At 39.3% G+C, this 17,098-nt stretch overlaps 1 protein-coding gene and 1 long non-coding RNA gene across 5 annotated transcripts in view; one reads left to right on the top strand and one right to left on the bottom strand.

Moving 5' to 3' along the window:
• The window catches only part of PEAK1 (pseudopodium enriched atypical kinase 1), a 109,728-nt gene that overhangs the window by 11,213 nt on the left and 81,417 nt on the right, over positions 1–17,098 (top strand). Inside the window, exon 2 of one of the 4 annotated variants that reach the window (XM_085070960.1) lies at positions 8,870–9,069. The exons of the other annotated variants lie outside the window; for them this stretch is intronic. The gene's annotated coding sequence lies outside the window, so the exon portion shown is untranslated. The remainder of the gene's footprint in view (positions 1–8,869; positions 9,070–17,098) is intronic. 4 annotated transcript variants of the gene reach the window in all.
• Positions 2,476–17,098, bottom strand: part of LOC146432861 (uncharacterized) — an 87,657-nt gene continuing 73,034 nt past the window's right edge. The window contains exon 7 of the long non-coding RNA XR_014854356.1: positions 2,476–2,772. This is a non-coding gene — a long non-coding RNA (uncharacterized LOC146432861). The remainder of the gene's footprint in view (positions 2,773–17,098) is intronic.

Genomic DNA, 17,098 nt, shown 5'->3' with positions numbered 1-17,098 from the left:
AGCACATGCCAGGTCATGTGTTACAGTCAGTTCAGAGCAGCCAGTTAAAGATTTCTCTCTGGGAGCTGAAAGAGCTGCCTTGCATATCAGAAGTTTGCAGCCCAACCTGCTGATGAATATTTGCTTTTCTTATGGCTTGATACTTAAAGTTAACATGTGATTTAGGAGTCATCTTTGGAATTAATTTCTGTATTGTTCAGCAATGGGAAAAACTTGGAAACTGGGATGGTGCATGGTTTGTTGCTCAGTTTTCCAATTATTAAATCTAGCTGCTCTTCTCCCATCTAAAAATTGAAATTTTGGATTAAAACATATTTTTGCTATTTTTAGGGCATGGAAGATCCTGCCTTTAAACTCCAAGTCAGAGACTGAATAAATACTTGTAACTAAGGAAGCCTCATTTTTACAGTTTGCATTGTTGACCTCAGGATCACATTTTCCATCATTTATGGCAAGAGATCAAGCAGTCTGCGTGAGAAACAGTAAAATGCATTCAAGTCTTTTGATATTGTCAGGCCATGACAAAAGCTTAATAAGATGAGAATGACTGGTAGAATGACATGCACCCATCTTTTTTTTAACCCTTCTGTAAAATATACTGAAATCTAAAAGGGGGCACAACATTCTCAACAAAATGCTGATGGTGACAAAACCTTTAATGCAAACTTTCTCACTTGTGGATCTGAATCAATTGGAAAGAGCAGCCAGAAAGGCAAAGTGGAAATACCACTAAGTTGTCTGAAACATTTGGTAGTAATGATCTGCATTAAAATAATTTGGTACAATTAATTGATGCTTTTTGTCATTTCTTTTGCACAGCAGTTTTCATGTGTGTACCACAGTCTTATCTTGAAGCAAGAAAATGAGGCTCTTTCTGAGCTGGCTAATACTTCATTGCAGAGATTTATTTCTTAATCTTCACTGGAGATTTTGAAGTACTGGCTGGTTTTTAGCAGGCTGATTTAGTTCTTGTTTGATTTGAGAATATACAAAATAGGACTGCTGTAATTAGAGCTTGGTGGTAGCTTTTGGCAAGTCCTGAGTTATTTGTGCAGTAGCATTGTACTGAGGACACGATGCATTTTAGGGAGGGGAAACCAGAACAATGTGCTGATTTGCTTGTGTGGGCTAATATGACTCATTTAGAATGAACTCCTTTAAAAGTTTTTTTCAGGAAAAACTGACAACCTCAGGTTTCAAATCAGTTTTAAACTGTCCAGCAAGCTGGAAGTCTCTCTTCGATCTGCAAGGCCCTAGCAATTCCCCATGGTTGGGGTCAGCAGTTTACAAACACTGCCTGGACCAATGATCTGTGAAATCAATCTTTGAGTCTTCCTGCTGCTGCCTTTGAACAGTTTCATTGATGGCAAAGTAGAAATGACTCAGGCTTTGGAATGTGAGTATAAAAAAATCTAAAGCTTAAAGCATACAGTAGACAAAATGTTGATGCTTGGCAAGTTTTTTTACCCTTGGAATGAGAGAGTTTTGATCCTGACATTTTCTGGAGGTATGTCACAAGATTCTGAACAGGATTATTTTTGTAATGTGGTGCTATTGCATAAATATATTGAAGACATTTTGCCCACCTTTCAAATTGAAATTACTGTATGAGTGAGTCAGCTCATAATACCTATATTATGGCTGGCTGGTTGCATGTTAAAGCTAATATTTTGTGGGTTCAGAGATACTCAATAGCTTTTATTCTGGGAATTAATAAAATAGATGATTTATATACAACACTTCCTAGTTAGAAGTCAGTGGTTTTAAGGCCCAATGAAGCAGTGGTTATAGGTGCCACATGATCTGCTCCTGTTGTTGAAGAAAGCTGAGCTTTCATGGTTCCTTCACATCGAGCTCAGTACCTCTGTTAGTAAAGCATGCTTTCTGTTGTTTCTTCAAACATCTGGCTTATTGTCCCTACCCAGTGCCAAGTGGTGTTTCATATTAAATAATTTTTTTTCCAAAGCAATTGTTTTGAGTGGAGTTTCTTGCATACTAACTCCAGCTAGCATGCTTCAGTCTAGCAGTGGATTCAGATATCCCTGTGAAGAGTTCACATCTTTGATTCATTTCTTATCTTCTGCACTTGTATTTTCTTTATATTTTCTTTCAGCACAGCATATCTATAAAATACTGTGTATTCTGGCTTGTGGGATTCACCTCCTTGTAGGTGAAAACAAAAGTGTTACAAAAATCATAGTTCTGTTTGTGAGTGCTGAAAAATTCCTGGTACCTGCGGCAAAACTTGGTGTTGTTGGCTTTTGCCAGTGGCTGCTGAAGTGATGCTTTCAGGTCTGGGGAAGCACAGAGGGTGCCTCCCATGGAGTCAAGCTGTGTGTAAGAATACGAGCAGCTGTTGGAAGTGTCCCAGCGCTCTGGGCTGTGGCCATACAAGGAGCCCTCTCTGTACAAAGCTGCTCTGTCTGCTCCATGTGTTCCATGTGTGTTAAAGTTCATGGGGCTCTTTGTCTGGGTGTCAGCCACGGGTGCCTTTCATCCCCGAGGTGCCTGAAAGCATCTCTCGATATTATTAGAATGGTGGAAAGGAAGTGGAAAAGAGGGAAAACAGACTTACTGAATATTTCAGCGGGGCTTTGCCAAATCACATTTTGGGATTCATTTCTATTTTAAATGCTGCAGTGGCTGCCAAAGCTGGCAAACTGTGATCCCCTTTGGAGGGGGGAGGAGACTTCATTACTTCTCTGCCAGAGGAGGAACATCACTTCATTTTCCTGTAGCTTTGTCTTTCCTTTTGTAGCGAACAAAGAAATTCTGTGAGGGAAAAGTAGAAAAAGCCATTTTTCAAAGCTTTTCCAGAAATTTTGCAAAACAATGTGTTTGATTTACACTTTAAATGTGGTTTCCTGTCTTGTCTCACATCATTTGCATATCTTTAAAAATAACTTGATTTTGTAGGAATGTGTCCTTTCCTCTGCTAGCGCTGGTTGGGATATTGTTTCCTTGATTATTTCTATGTGCATATAAGCAAGAAGTGATCAAATTTAATTACCAAATGATTGGCCAGATTTACATAGAGGAAAAACTGATTAGAATCACCAAAAAACCAGGCAGAGCATAGAATAATATCTATACTTAAATAACTAAATCACACAGTTCAGGAAGATGACTGAACAGCAAAAAAAAGAAAGAAAAAACTGAGAGCTAAAAAATATCTGGGCTTTCTTCCTGCCTTTGTCATGCCTCACTTGTAGCCTTGGAAACTGAGACAAAGAGGTTAAGAAACTTGCTCATTCTTGAAATGGAGATAAGATACAGTGTACAGCTTATTTTCGTTTCACTTATTCCTCTGCAAAGTGCTGTAAGTGAACAGTGCTGGTTTTTTAACAGTACAAACTATATCATGAACTTGTTTATTTAGGACTTGAGCCAATGAACCCATGTGTAGTTGTGTTTCCCCGTGCTTACCTGTTAGTGATCCTTTGTTTTAATCTGTCAGTCTTTGCAGGTTATTCCATTGTCTCTGTCAGGAGGGTGTTGGATGTTTTGGTGAAACCAGACAAGTCTGGGACTCTGAGCAGGATGCCCAATATCCCAGCACTTAAGCCCAGTGCAGAGGGGATGGTTGGTCAATACTTTCCAAACAAGCTCTTGTTTCCCTCCAGGCGTCTAAACCAGGGATTCAAGACTGAGGGATCAAAACATTGGAAAGAGTTCTTGGCAAATTGATCAACTGTGAAATAGTTACGAGCTCCTATTTTTTAAATCTGAAAGTGCCACTTTTTAGTTAAGGTCTGTTCCTAGGGCTTTTGTTTTATAGGCTCTCTGGACATTCACACGCTGTTTATATTAATGCAGCTCATTTGTAGGCAGTGCAGACACTTTTAGAAATTGTAAGACTGTGGAGACATTTAATGGCTGAGGATAAATTGCACAGCTGTGGACACTATTTATACTTTCCTGTATAGAAAAGAGTCTGTATCATGAAATAAGCATCGCTCAATGTTGTGAGTTATTTTTCATGTTTTTTTAATCTTGGAGAGAGCTTGCCAACTCTTGGGTTTACATGATAAAAAGTGTTAGCATGTCCATTTCCTAAGAAGATAAAGTTCATGCTTTACTCATTAAGAAAATAGCTATTGAAGAGAGGAGAGAGAAGGTAAAATGTTTAAAAATCTTAGTAAGGCATTCTAGATATGCTGCATGAAATTTCTGGGCTGAGAGAAGTAGTTCCTAAATATGTAAAGGGAAACTAAATATGATTGAAAATAACCAGGACTTGATAGAAGGCCAAGTGAACAGTAACTCATGCAACAAGTTAGTTTCCAGGTTAAGGATCTGAAACCTCTGCAAAGCACACATCCCTTCCTAAAGAAAGAAATGTCCAAGCCCACAGCTTTCAGTAAAAGAGCAATTTAAAGCAATTTCCAACTTACTAAAATATGTAAGGAGAAATAATTATAACTTTACTAATTAGATCTCAACCAAAGATACAGAAAGGGAGCAAGTTGTTTGTTCTTTGTAGATGTGTTAATGATGGGAATCCTTAGAAGTCAACTTTAAAGGACAAAAGGACAAACACAATTATAGGATGTGTAAAATGGAAATTAGGCACTGAGACAGAAGCTGAATTGCTTCAAAGATAAGAGGCTAGGATAAATTAAGAGCTAGTAGATACCATCTTCGAAATACTGGAATCTAATATCTTTGGCAATTACTTCGAACAAAGTTTGCTGAAAGAAGCCATAGGAAACTGCAGACACTGTATAGTTCAGGGCTCCTAGTTTTTGTCTTGCACATACTGTGGCTAATTTCAAGTTGTCTCTGTATTTTATAGCTGCAAGGTTCCATAAAATTACTCTGCTATTTAAAATACCTCTGAGTGCTTCTACATCCTCTAGAGATTTCGTTGCAACATTGTAGTTTGTTCCCTTTTCTCCCTTAATGCTCCAAAATCCGCAGCCTTGTTCTGTCTCAGATTGCTGTCTGTTCTGGGAACCAGGGGATAGGGTTAGTGGGTGAATTATGAAGTAATTTGATCAAGAGCTCAGGAGATAGGATCATTCCTCTCTTTTCTTCTCGTGTAATGTCAACACTGTGGTTTTTAGAAAATAATAACTTGCACGTACGCTCTGAAATTCCAACTTTGGCTCCGACTTGTCCTAAGCTGTTCCCGTTTTGTTGGGGCTGATCTGATACTGTTACTGTTTGACAGCTCTTGTCCCGCTAAGAAACTAATTTCCAAATTATGTATTACAAAAGTTTGATCAAAAGATAAAGCTTGAACTAATAAGATGAATAACTTACTGACATCAAAGAGAAAATGCAATGGGGCAGAACTCAGAACCTGGAACACTGATGTGTTCCCAAAACATTGCTTGTGGATGAGTACTGCTGGCCATTGTGTGTCTCATTGCCACTACTATTTCTAAAAATGAGGCTATGTACTTACCAAAAAAAAAAATTGGTTAACAAAGACTTTTTCAGAATATTTAAAACATTGGTAATTTTATTTTCAATTTAGATACTTGTGAAGTCCTTAGACCTGCCAGCCATGTTCCTTCAGTTCTGTTCAGTGTTCTGTTGATGCAGACTGATAAATTCTCTCTAGATCAAGCTGGAATCCGAGAAAGGGGCATTGTCCCTTACCTGTCAGTCATCCCTCAGCTACAGGTTACTGTCTCTGCCTCCATGGTGCAGGACAGAGCTGTAATACCTTAGCTGATTTCAGTACAGACTGAAGCTGATTCATTTGCTTAGGAATTTAAACATCTTAAATCTAACTTATCTTCATTTGCACTGCAATGAGCTTGCACAGTCATTCTCCATATTCTTGCTGAGAGACAGCAGCTTGATAAATCATTCCATCTGACAAGAGCAAGTTTTTACTTCTTGACTGGTACCTTCAGCCCACTCACAAATGAGGTATATTTTTTTCCGTTCTTCAGATGTCTCTTCTTATGTGAGGAAAAAAATAGGATGCAGTGCAAAAATCTGCCAGCCCCCCTCCTTAAGAGAGAAGTTGTTAGGCTGAGGGAGCAGCAGCTGGCTATGCCCCCCTGGGACAGAACCTCTGCTGAATGACACCAGAAGGGACGTCTGGGCTATGTTTCTGCAGTTCTTTGGGAAGAATCACTGTGGTATGATGCCTTCATTTGAATGACACTGTTAGAGATTTCTCTGAAACACTTAGATGTGTTTATACATGTGTGTCTCTTTCTTTGCACGTTTAGCTTTTTCCATTCTGTGCATTTTAGTCCAAGGATGCATGTTCAGGGAGATCAGGGCAGATTGCTGGCTGGCTCTGCAGCCTGATGGGGCCCTGCTGTGGAAAACCTGCATCCCCTAGATCCTTCTTAAATTGCACAGTGCTAAGTGATTTGTGATTCCAGGCTGAAAAGCTCTGCTGCTACTTTAGGCTTCTTGAAAGCGAGACAAACTGATTTTTTTCTTACTGCTGCCGTGTTAGAGAACCACTGTGTGAACTGTGCTGCAAATGTAGCTTGTGACTTGACAGCAACAGCTCTTCAAGCCTCACTGTCCTTCAGACACAGGTAACTGTGGCTCCTCAGTGCAGGAGCAGTTTGCTTCTGCTTCCTGGGATGGTAGAGGAGAGAAGATGCACCAAGGCACAGTATAAGGTAATTAATTTTTCTTTAGATGTATTTTATTACATAAATTGTAAGCATTGCCCTGGTGACTCTGCACAAATACATCACCAGAATAATGCAGCTGTAGTTGTGAGGGTCTGTGTTATCACATTGCAGTCTGGGCAGCTCTGGCATGCAGAACCTTTTGTGATGAGCTCATCAGTGTTTCTTGGTTTACTTGCTCTGAAGCAATAAGTGTGAATATATGTTCCAGACTTGCAATAACCCCCCCATGCTTTAAAAACCTGCATGTATAGAAAGCTGTTCACTTTGTGAAAAGTCTAATATCAAGTGTGCAACAACTGAAAGCCTGCGCTGAGTGAGAGAATTTAACAAAACTTGGAACTTGCTGGCTAAGGAAAGGATATCACCTCACACTATACCAGTTTCCCACCCCTAAGGAAGTTGGGTGTGTTGTAACACCAGTTAAATGCAGACTGCAGCGTTTCAAATGCAGCCATAGGCTGGGCAGTCAGACTTTTACATTCTAAAAACTCTTCAGCAAAGGTTTTACAGATCATTTGGCATGTAAGAATATCTGATCAATCTCTCTTGAGGACAAAATAACTAAGAAGTGTGTGGGAGAAAACGAGTTCTTCATAAAAATATTTTTTCATAACTTATTAAATTAAGGAAAATAAAAATATAGTTCTAAAGAGGGTTTTAATGGGAATTTTTAAAGGAATTTAAATTAAGGATCTCATTAGTTACATACAAGTGTAATTAAGTATCTATGATACTGCAAAATTATAGTTTCCCTGTGCTTACATAAAGCCAAGCATTCTTTTAGTGTTCCTCTTGTTTTGTATTTCTGTTTGGAGATTTGGGGTCAGGGTAAATGAATGACTCCCATGTGTGTCCAAGCTCTTAAACTCTGTTTTGCCCTCTTCCTGTTGTGCAATCCGTTTTCCCAGGAATTTGTCAGTTGCAGTGGAGTGATGCATTTACTTCCTGAACTTGGGTCAGCCACGACTCTTGGGCTATTTCTTGATTCCCTTCTGGAAGGTGTCTGTAGGGTGATCATAAATAGTCCATCAGTATTCCTTGGAATGCCTTATACCCAAGGTAAAAGGCAGTGCAAGAATCATTCTGAATATATTGTGGAAAAAACATTTTTCTCTAGAAGGATTGTGTAGGTGTTTAATACCATCTCAACTTGATGACTTTCATAGGGAAAAATGTTAAAGCTGCATATCTGAAGGAATGGGATCTATACTTGGATTATTATACTAATATTTGCTATTAGGCTGCCAGACTGGCTAAATCTAGCTCAGGAGCCAAGCCCTTCACGAGGGTTTGATAATCCCAGTGTAAGTAGTGTTACTGTGGTGGGTTTCACCTGGGAATGAAAACCCTGCTGAAGTCCAACCAACCTTTTTGCCTGTGTCTAAAAGCAATAAATTATGTTAGGAGTTAGAAATAGATTAGGAAGCGCTTCCGTGTGTTACAGTCTGAAGAATCCATAAAAATCAATGTTGCAAGATGGCAGTAAAACTTCCTTACTGCCTTCATGCTGAGCTCCTACAAGCAGATGTGAAATCCAAGAGGAGGAGGAGGAGGATTGTTTTTATGGCATGTGACTGTTGCCATGAGATTCTTGGTTGCCATCAGAAAGGTAATTTTGCTTAATGGCTGTGATCAGCTACCAATTGAGACATACGAAAGTGCTGCATTAAAATAGCATTCCATCAGTTCCTGTGCATCTCTCATCTTTTATCCTAAAGAGCTGTTTAGCTACCCAGAGCATCAGAAGCAAGAAAGCAGGGCCTTTCAAGGTTAGAGCTCGTCATGCTTGGATAATGCAATTCAGAAGAGCCTAAACACAACAAATCAGAATCTGTGAAATGATGCGTGGCTTCACGCTTCTGTAATTTTGAAAAAGTACATATAGATTTCCATTCTTCCATTCCAAAGAGCCCTTGAAGTATGTCAAGTATTTATAGCTTGGATGTCTCACTTGTACATGCGAGAGTTAATGACTCACACCTTTCCCAAACAATTGAAGTGCTTCCTGAATAGCAGAGAAATCATTCCCTCCTCTGTTCAAGTCCTGATTCACATTCTGATTCACATTTGTTTGTTGTCATGTGGCAAACACCATTTGGTATGTTTACTCCTAGGTCTTAATTACCCTGCAGCAGTACTTTTCTCTTTACAGATCTTATTTCCTTTCCCTCTCTCAACTGTAGCATGAAGCAGCACCTAAATTAATCCAAAAATAATGGCTGAATTCTTTCTCCCATCTTCCCTCCTCTCCCCAGCTGCTTTTGCTTCTTCCCCTGACACCAGCACCTGTGGGCCCTGCACTGAACTTGAGTCAACTTGTTAAAGCAACAGAGTTTCTCCAGTGAAGAGAAGACATTTTTAGCGCTAGGTTTGCAATTCAAATAGGCTCCGTGATGAGGCTCATAAACATCAGACCCAGCGCACAGGAGGGAGCCACACTGGCACCAGGAACATGGTAAGGGAGAGGGACCAGTGCAGTATCTCTGTATTTAACACAATGTAATTACTGTGAGCTCTTCATTCTGCTTAACCATAACTTTTGTTAAAGATTTATATTGCTTTTTGTCCCTGGAAGAGCTTCTCTGAGGCATGTGAGGAGGTAACAGAACGTGCTCTGGTGCCAGGAGAGAAGGGAATGGCTCAGGGGTCTGGCTGGCCCTAGCCATGTATCCCTTAATTGTTACCCAAACCCTCACACCTGGGTAGTGTTTTGGCAGAGGTCTTGCACAAGCCATCTCAGAGCTGCCCTCCACCTCCTGTCCTGTCTTCTGGTTTCATGCTGCATTTGCACGTGTTCTCATGTGCCTGTGTCCAGAAATGGATCCCAGAAAAACTGGGAATGAGGCGAATGCTTATTTACCTGAGTTTGTTTACCCAGATGAACCTGTGGCCATCCAGAAGGATGTCAGCATCACCAAGAATTAATTATGTCATACCTTTTTTTTTTTTTTACAACCCCTTGGCCATGTTGCATTCCATCAGCTTATCACAAATTTGTGTCTTTCTTATTTGTGCAGAAACAGGTTCGTAGGGCTACACTGGAAAGCAGGCCATGGAAACCTTGTGGGTTTAGCACATGGAGTGGGGAGGTGCCTGTGGAGCAGCAGATCTGCAGAGCAGCAGCAGCAAGATTTGGGAGAGCTGGGTGAGGAGGTGGCAATGTTCCAAGTTGAGTTTGTCACAAAAGGAAATACTCATTGCCCATACTCCCACATTGTGTACATTTCTGATGCTTTTATTTGAAAAAGTTGGAGGTATAGCCAGTAACTGGTTGTTGAAAAGTGCAATGAAACATTTATGGGCTAAACATAGCCTATAGGATGTGGTTAAAATAAAGTTATTTGTAGGACTTGGGCTTAGTGACGCAGCATGCTTTGAATTTTAAGTCCTGTGGACTGTTGTAAATGCTATCTGTTCTTTGCAGAAGAATTTGGAGCAGCTAGATCAGATCTCTCCAAGATGGTCCTCATTGCATGGGCTGTTACTCAATCACCCTCATTCTGCACATTCCTCTGCCCTTTATGCCTCTTCCTGTGTTTCCTCATCCCTCTTATATGCTTGAATTCATACATATCTCCCTCAAGTACCTCTTCTATTTCAGTGTACCTGTGGTACTTGCTTGTTCTCCCACTCCCAAACACCACAGATTTGCTTCCCCTTTTGATAAGTTTTGCTGTTGACCGATTACATTGCTGTGTTATTTCTGCTTCATTAATTGCACAAGTTGAATATTTTAACAGGTAATCAATACTATAGAGAGTTTTGCAAAGCTATTTAGCAAAAACACTGGTAGAAACCAGCAATCGTCCTCTGCCCAAATAAACTAATATACAAACCCAAAGTTTCCCCTCCACATCCCACACAAATGTCTATCTTCACACACAAATAAAAACACTTGAAATGTTATGAGATTCCTGTGGGTTCTTTAAATGAAATGACCTTCCCTTGCTATCCCAGGTTTTAAAAAAATAATCATTGGAAACCCAAAATGCTTTCCCTGAACTATTCTAACTAGACCACACAGATTGCAGTTTGTGTGTTGGGAGGACAGGGAAGGGTTGTGCTGTAATAGAGCTTATTAGGGCAATCTGGAGTGAAGGCATCCACAGAGCAGACTGATCAGGAGCATGACAACTGGAAGCTTTCTTTCTGTCATCCTTCTCTGCAGCATTTGAAAAAGAAATTGAACTAATAGCCCTCATACCTCGAAGCTGTGCCTTCAGGGAGCCATTATGTTCACTCCTCTTTGCACGGAGGATAAATTTATTTTATAATCAAGTGTTGTTAATGCAAGGAAGAACATCTGCTTTTTAATGCTGGAAAATGAGCAGAATTTGTCTTCTGAGTATACTGCAAGTGGTGCTGCACTTCTGGAAAAATCATTTTTGTTCAGGTTTTTGGAGTTCAAAATAATTCAAAATTATAGGAGCTTTATCTTAATGGAATTAGAACTGTACCAGAAAAAATTTGTTCATTTTTAGAAACTGAGAAAACTGCTTGCTGAGGTACCTTTGACTTGTTCATCTCAGCTGCCTTACAAACAAAAGTGAAATTTGTCAAGCTGTAATTCCTGTCTTCAAGACCACTCTTTCTCCCAGGTTGCATTGTCCATCAGATGATTCTGATCATCTTTGTAGTCTTGGGAATGGCTCATTTGTACAAGTGAGGCTGTAACTTGCAGCCTCTGGTTGGTCTTGCTGGGTTTGCATTATTAATGAAAATCAGAATAAAAAGCCTGTCTGCTTTACCATTGGGTTCTCAAAGAAGGAGTTTTGTCTGCAAACCATTTTGGCAGGATTATTTAGTGATTTCATTCTGATGTGTCAAACACATTCACATATTAGCAAATAAATTTGGCTAGGGTTGTAAATATTTGTTTATATAATGTACTGCAGCAGTTGTATTTTGGTAAGTTGCTTTTCTTTTTGTTCCCTGCCTTGGTTCTTAGATATACGTAAATAGAAATGGATTGTCCTTTAGCCATACATTGAGAAATTGAATTTCCACCTCCCTTCATATGCTAAATTGTCCTTTTCCAACAAGTTCAGTTTAGCTAATATGGAGATGGACTTAGTGAATGTGTTACTCTAACAACTCAGTCCAAACTCAGAGCCACATAAAAAATTCCCAGTCTGGAATGCTGTGTCTGGTAGTGACTGCATCCTTTTTGTGGGAGACTCGGAAAAAGAGACAAATTCTCTCCCCAAAAGAAAAGGGGTTCTTTAGAGACTAGCTGCTGATTTTTGCATTTTGTTCGGAGAACTAATCAAATCTGATCTTCAAAACTGAAAGCCAGCTATTAATGCGGATTTAAGAGACAAGCTGTTGCCAGGCTAAGAAAATCAGTTCCATTTTTCTATTCAGAGTGAAAAACCCCCAAAACAAAGCTGATGTGACCAGTTTAAAACAGTGTGAGCATTTTTTCCTGTGACTTTTGCTCTGTGTGTAGGAAGAAGGAATTAATGAGGTGATTCTGACTGCTCTTTTTGATTATGTGATTGGCAAATCAACCAATTCTTCTTCTACAGATTGATTATGTTCTAAATAAGCTGTGGTGATTGAAAACATACTCCAACTTCTTATGAAATCTTGGAATAATTCTTGCTAGAAATGTGTCCTTGGACCAAACTGTCTAATGAACTTGATGGTGTTTGATAGCCACATGCCAAATGTAGATAAATATTTTATAGTTATGGATCAGATATCCAATACATTCTACAGTAATGGATCTGGTATCTGCTCAGCTGCAGCTTTTATGCTGTTGATTGTCCTTTTGGGATTTACAGGGAAATGGAAGCACTTGAGGTCAGTGGAAAATTTTCAGTGCTAGGGTGGAAAGGTAAGATTTATGGTAGAAATACAAGTCTGTTCATGTTTGGAAAAGGTGGATAGATGTTTTTGAAGTGAAAAGTGTCAGTTCTGTGATCAAAACAATTCAAAGAAGTGTATTAATTGTCTTGAGCTACTTTACACCTTTTTTCCCTTTTTCCTCCAAAGAAGTTTAAATATATTTTGTTGAACCTGTTAACTGGATTATTTAGTGTGGTGGTATTGCTTTGTGGTAGCCCAACACTGAAAAAAAAAAAGCTGTGGAATGTCTAATTTCCTTGAAAAAATGTTTTTACTCCTCTCAGTTTGGGGCAGAAAATAAGTTCTTGGAAAGCTGGCATTTATTGAGGTTTTTTAACCATCTCTGAATAGAAGAGAGAGCCTAAATTCCCATACACTTTCCCTTTGGTTCCTCATTTTCCTGTCCTCATCTGTTCCACCACCATCCACTTCTGTCATACCCAGTGCATCCTGCAGTGGCCTTGTTGTCACCTCTGCCCAGGACAGAACTTGAACTCAGCCTAGGCTTCCTCAGAAGTGTTTGTTTACTAGATGGTACTTTTTCCCCCCCAAATTTGCAGACTTTAGGACACACTTGTAGTTCTAACCCTCCTTTTATTTGATCGGCAGTTGTTAAGGGAGGACATGTAGCAATAAACTTAATTTTCTTAGAATACCAATACAGATGTGCAATTTATAGGAAATTAGTCCAATGGAATAAGTCTTAGTTTATTGAGAATGTTATTATACCATGCCCAGCTCAAGCTTTTGCCTAAAAATAACCACAATTCTGGAAAAGCATTTCTCTAAATGTGTTTCCGTGATTGGAAATAACTTACAAAAAAAAAAAAAACAACCTGCAATGGCATGCTAGGAAATTCAATTTGCCTCTTGTATATAATCTTGAACTGAAGTAATATGAAAAGCATGAAGCTGAGGTTCCCAATCTGGCTGGAAGTTTTCTTGTGTGAGGGATTAGTTTCCAGCCAGATTAGGAAGCACATCTATCAGGCTGATTACACAACCCACAAGCACTTTCATCAGCTACAGCTGCCAGAGGAGTGCAGGGATAGTCCCTTCGACCAAAAGTGCAGATTTTTATCTTCTTACACAGATTGTAAATCTGCACCTTAAGAAATGTTTTGTTAAGATGCAGATGGGATCAGAATGGCTCAGCTGCTTCCATACTATTTAAAGAGAAGAACACAGCTCCAGCAGCTTTGCTTTAAATGTAGTTGGGTAGGGAGTAAATTTTGTGAGTAAACTTACTACTGAAGATGTTTGGATGTTTTGGAGTGGAATGCTCTGTAAACATGTCTTGTACTTTAGCAATGTACAGAGGGCTCTTATCTATAAAATCTGGTACCCTGCTGTATTCATACTGCATGAATTTTGCCCAGTTTTTAGCTGCAGATAAAAAGTTCGAGACAGATGTCTAGACTTGTAAAATACTGGAATTAGAGCTGTCAGTGTGACACAGTGAGCTGAAATGTGGTGGATTAAATTGTGAATTTGATTTTTTTTTTTTTTTGGGCTTCCTTTTTTTTTTTTTAAACTTAAGGTAGTTATACCTGAATATCTAGTCTGTCATTCTAGATTCTTCACTTCCATTTCAGTTGATTTTTCAGGTTCATTTTGGAGGCCATATCTTAGAGGGCACAGGTAGGGAGGTGAGAAGATGCTGGTGATAGTGGCACCATGCAGAGAGCTGTGAGTCTGTTTTTCCTGGTTTGTAAATTTTCAGGACCAGTTTTTTAAAATTGCATTTATTTCCGTTTCTCTTTGCTTAGGGAAGCACTGCTTAGGTTGGATTGGCACAGACTGGTTTTGGCTCAGCTCTTTTCACTGCTTGGCATTTCATCTTGCCAAGGCATGCTCCAGGCTCAGCATTCACTTGCTGCATGGAATAAGTGAGCTGATAAAGGTTCTGAGCACTTGCTGCATCAAGCAGGGGCAGGGCTGTGTGCATATTGCTGTGTGGCTGATTAAAAAATGTTTGAGTTGAGAGATTATGTCCCTTTGTTTCTCAGTTCCTTCCTTCTTGTTCCCTGTGTAATGAACTTGTCGAATTTCAATGTGTGAAACACTTCTTGTCCTGTTGAATGTCAGTCAGTGTTTTTCACTGGGGATTACTGCAAAGACATTTTTAAAATGTTTAAGCCTACAACAGGTAATTAATCTTTTCTTAGTAATACTGTTTGTATTCTCCAACCCCTCTGAGAAAAGGTATCTCATGGGTGTTGAGTGGATAATAAAGCAGTGATAATGAATAGTTTGCTTTAATGGACTTAATTATGAAATAAATTTTGCCCTCTGACGTCCAGTACATTTTTCCCCTGTAGTAGTTGTTCTTTCAGATGATTTATATTTTCCTTTCTTGAGATACACTTTTAGTGGAAAGCATCTTGTAGACCATGTCCATGAACAATCTGCACTACCATCAACTGCCATCCTCATCCAGCAGGTCACACTTGAGGGAACTCCTTTGAGATAATATCCAATGCACAGAATCTCCAGCCTGTGCTCAGGTTGGAGTTTGAACACTGTAATTACACACATTTTTAGCCTCTAGTGAGCATTTGCACTAGGAAAAGAACAGATCAAAACTGAGAGAGCAGGCAAATCAAAACTTGAGCATCCTTCTGAAGTAAAATACTTTTAAAATTTCCATTTTGCAGGAATAATCATTTAGGTTGATGTTTGAGCACTGATAGCTTGAACACTTGGAGAGATGTGTGGGTTGGGGCTGTACAGGAAGGTGGGGATGCAGATGCTTTTCCTTCCCCTAAAAATACCAGTACAGGATTTCCCTGTGAGCCTGTGCAAATTGCATATCCACAGAGAAATAAGTGACTGCTGTATGGAGGGATGAGGATTTAAACAAAGCATTAGTAGCTTATTAAAAATCTCCTCTGCAGAGTGTAGTTTTATGTTTCAGTAAGATTTTAAGGTTGTTGGCTGTTGCAGTGCTTCATGTTCCTACCCTGGAAGTATGAAGAAAATGATGCTGAATTGTGACAGTGTAGCCCAGTTTTTTAAGGATGCCCTGCTTAAGGGAATATTCATAGGGCTTAATAATGTATAATTCAGCTTTAAGGTTTATTTGTGGAGATTTGAATTCAGGAAATGGCATTGTTATGCAAGAACTGGAGCAGCTAAAAGGAAAGGAGATTAATATGCTAAGATTTGGAAGGGGAAGCTGGGGTTGGAGGATTATGTTAGCTCAGGCACTGATTTTCATATTTAACTATGAAACTTTCTGTAAAACTTTTTTTCTTCAGAGCAGAATTGGGATTCAGGATCAAGAAGATGTTATTGATGCACAGAAGCTGAAGATGTTTCTAATCTTTGTGCAGAACTTTTCCCACTTATTCAGGAGATCTGGGCATGCTTCACTGTAGGCATTTCTTTCCAGGGACTCATTAAAATGAATGCCCAAGTAGCATCAGATCATTTTTATTCAACTGTTTTATTAACAAAATGGAAAGTTGAAGTGATTAAGCCGTGAAACTGTAACTATCCCTCGGGAACAGCTCAGCAATTGTGCTCAGAATGTTTCCCATTTGAATTCAGTACTTCCTTCAACAGAGGAGAGAGGCAGCAGTACAGAGCTGAGCTTGTGTGTGTCTACAGATAGAAAGACTGGCATTTGCAGAGGAGTTTACATTGTGTTATGTTTAAAATGGAGCATTTAACACTGGATTTTTTTAAATCAAGTATATATTTTATACATTTAATTTTGTTGCTATATACAGTAACTACAAATCATAAGAAATAGAAAATGTCAAAGTTCTGTAAGGTTTTGTGCCATAAATTATATCACAAGATACCGTTCAAAAATTCAGGATAAAAAATTCGGTATCTCACATATCACTTTCTCTTACTGCTGAGAAAAGCACAGCATTGCAGCTTTGATGTTATGTTAGGTTTTCATGGGGAGAGAAAATCTCTTTGAACAGAGGAATGAGTTATATAGGAGTGGGATTAGAGAAAATTAATCTGTAGCAATGAAGTAACTCAAGATCCTCAGGGAATGCATACCTTGTCCTGTTAAAAAAATAAATTAAATCCCTTCCATTTCAGAAAGGAAACTAAAGATTGTCAATAACTTAATGAAGTAGCTAATAAAAAGTTAGTATTGAAAACTGCTGGCCTGAAGGCCAGTTGAAAGAGTAATTTGTCCATGTAATCTCTCACCTGTCTATAAGAAAACCTGGGGCTCTTCAGGGATAATTTACGTCCTGTGTTCTGTGTGCACCTTGTAGTTAATGTGTCTGTGCTGTACCTTCCAGGACAATAAATGTGCATTGTGCACCCTATTTCCCTCTGCAGCTGGACTGCAAGAGGGGCTTGCTGGCATTCTCAGCTGGCAGGTCCTGCAGGGTGACTGAAAGTACCATGCATGGCCTTTGTAATTTACACAGCAGCATCTTAGCAGCCTCCAAAACACCCAAGCTGTCAAGCTGAGCATTTTGTGTGTGGTCTGCAGGCAAAACATTCTGAGCTGTTATGAATGAGAAAGTTGTTCTAAAACTTTTAGTGCCTGAGGAGAGGAGTGTGTGTGAAAAACAAGGTTCCCAACTGCACAAATCCCTGCTGAGCAGTGTGCAGGCTGGGAGGAAGGGGGCAAGGTGTGATACTCTGCTGCATAATTA

Source organism: Lichenostomus cassidix, chromosome 10, assembly GCF_008360975.1.
Source record: "Lichenostomus cassidix isolate B80296 chromosome 10, HeHo_3.0, whole genome shotgun sequence".
In the NCBI taxonomy this organism is placed as follows: domain Eukaryota; kingdom Metazoa; phylum Chordata; class Aves; order Passeriformes; family Meliphagidae; genus Lichenostomus; species Lichenostomus cassidix.
This window is presented reverse-complemented; position numbering and strand designations above follow the sequence as displayed.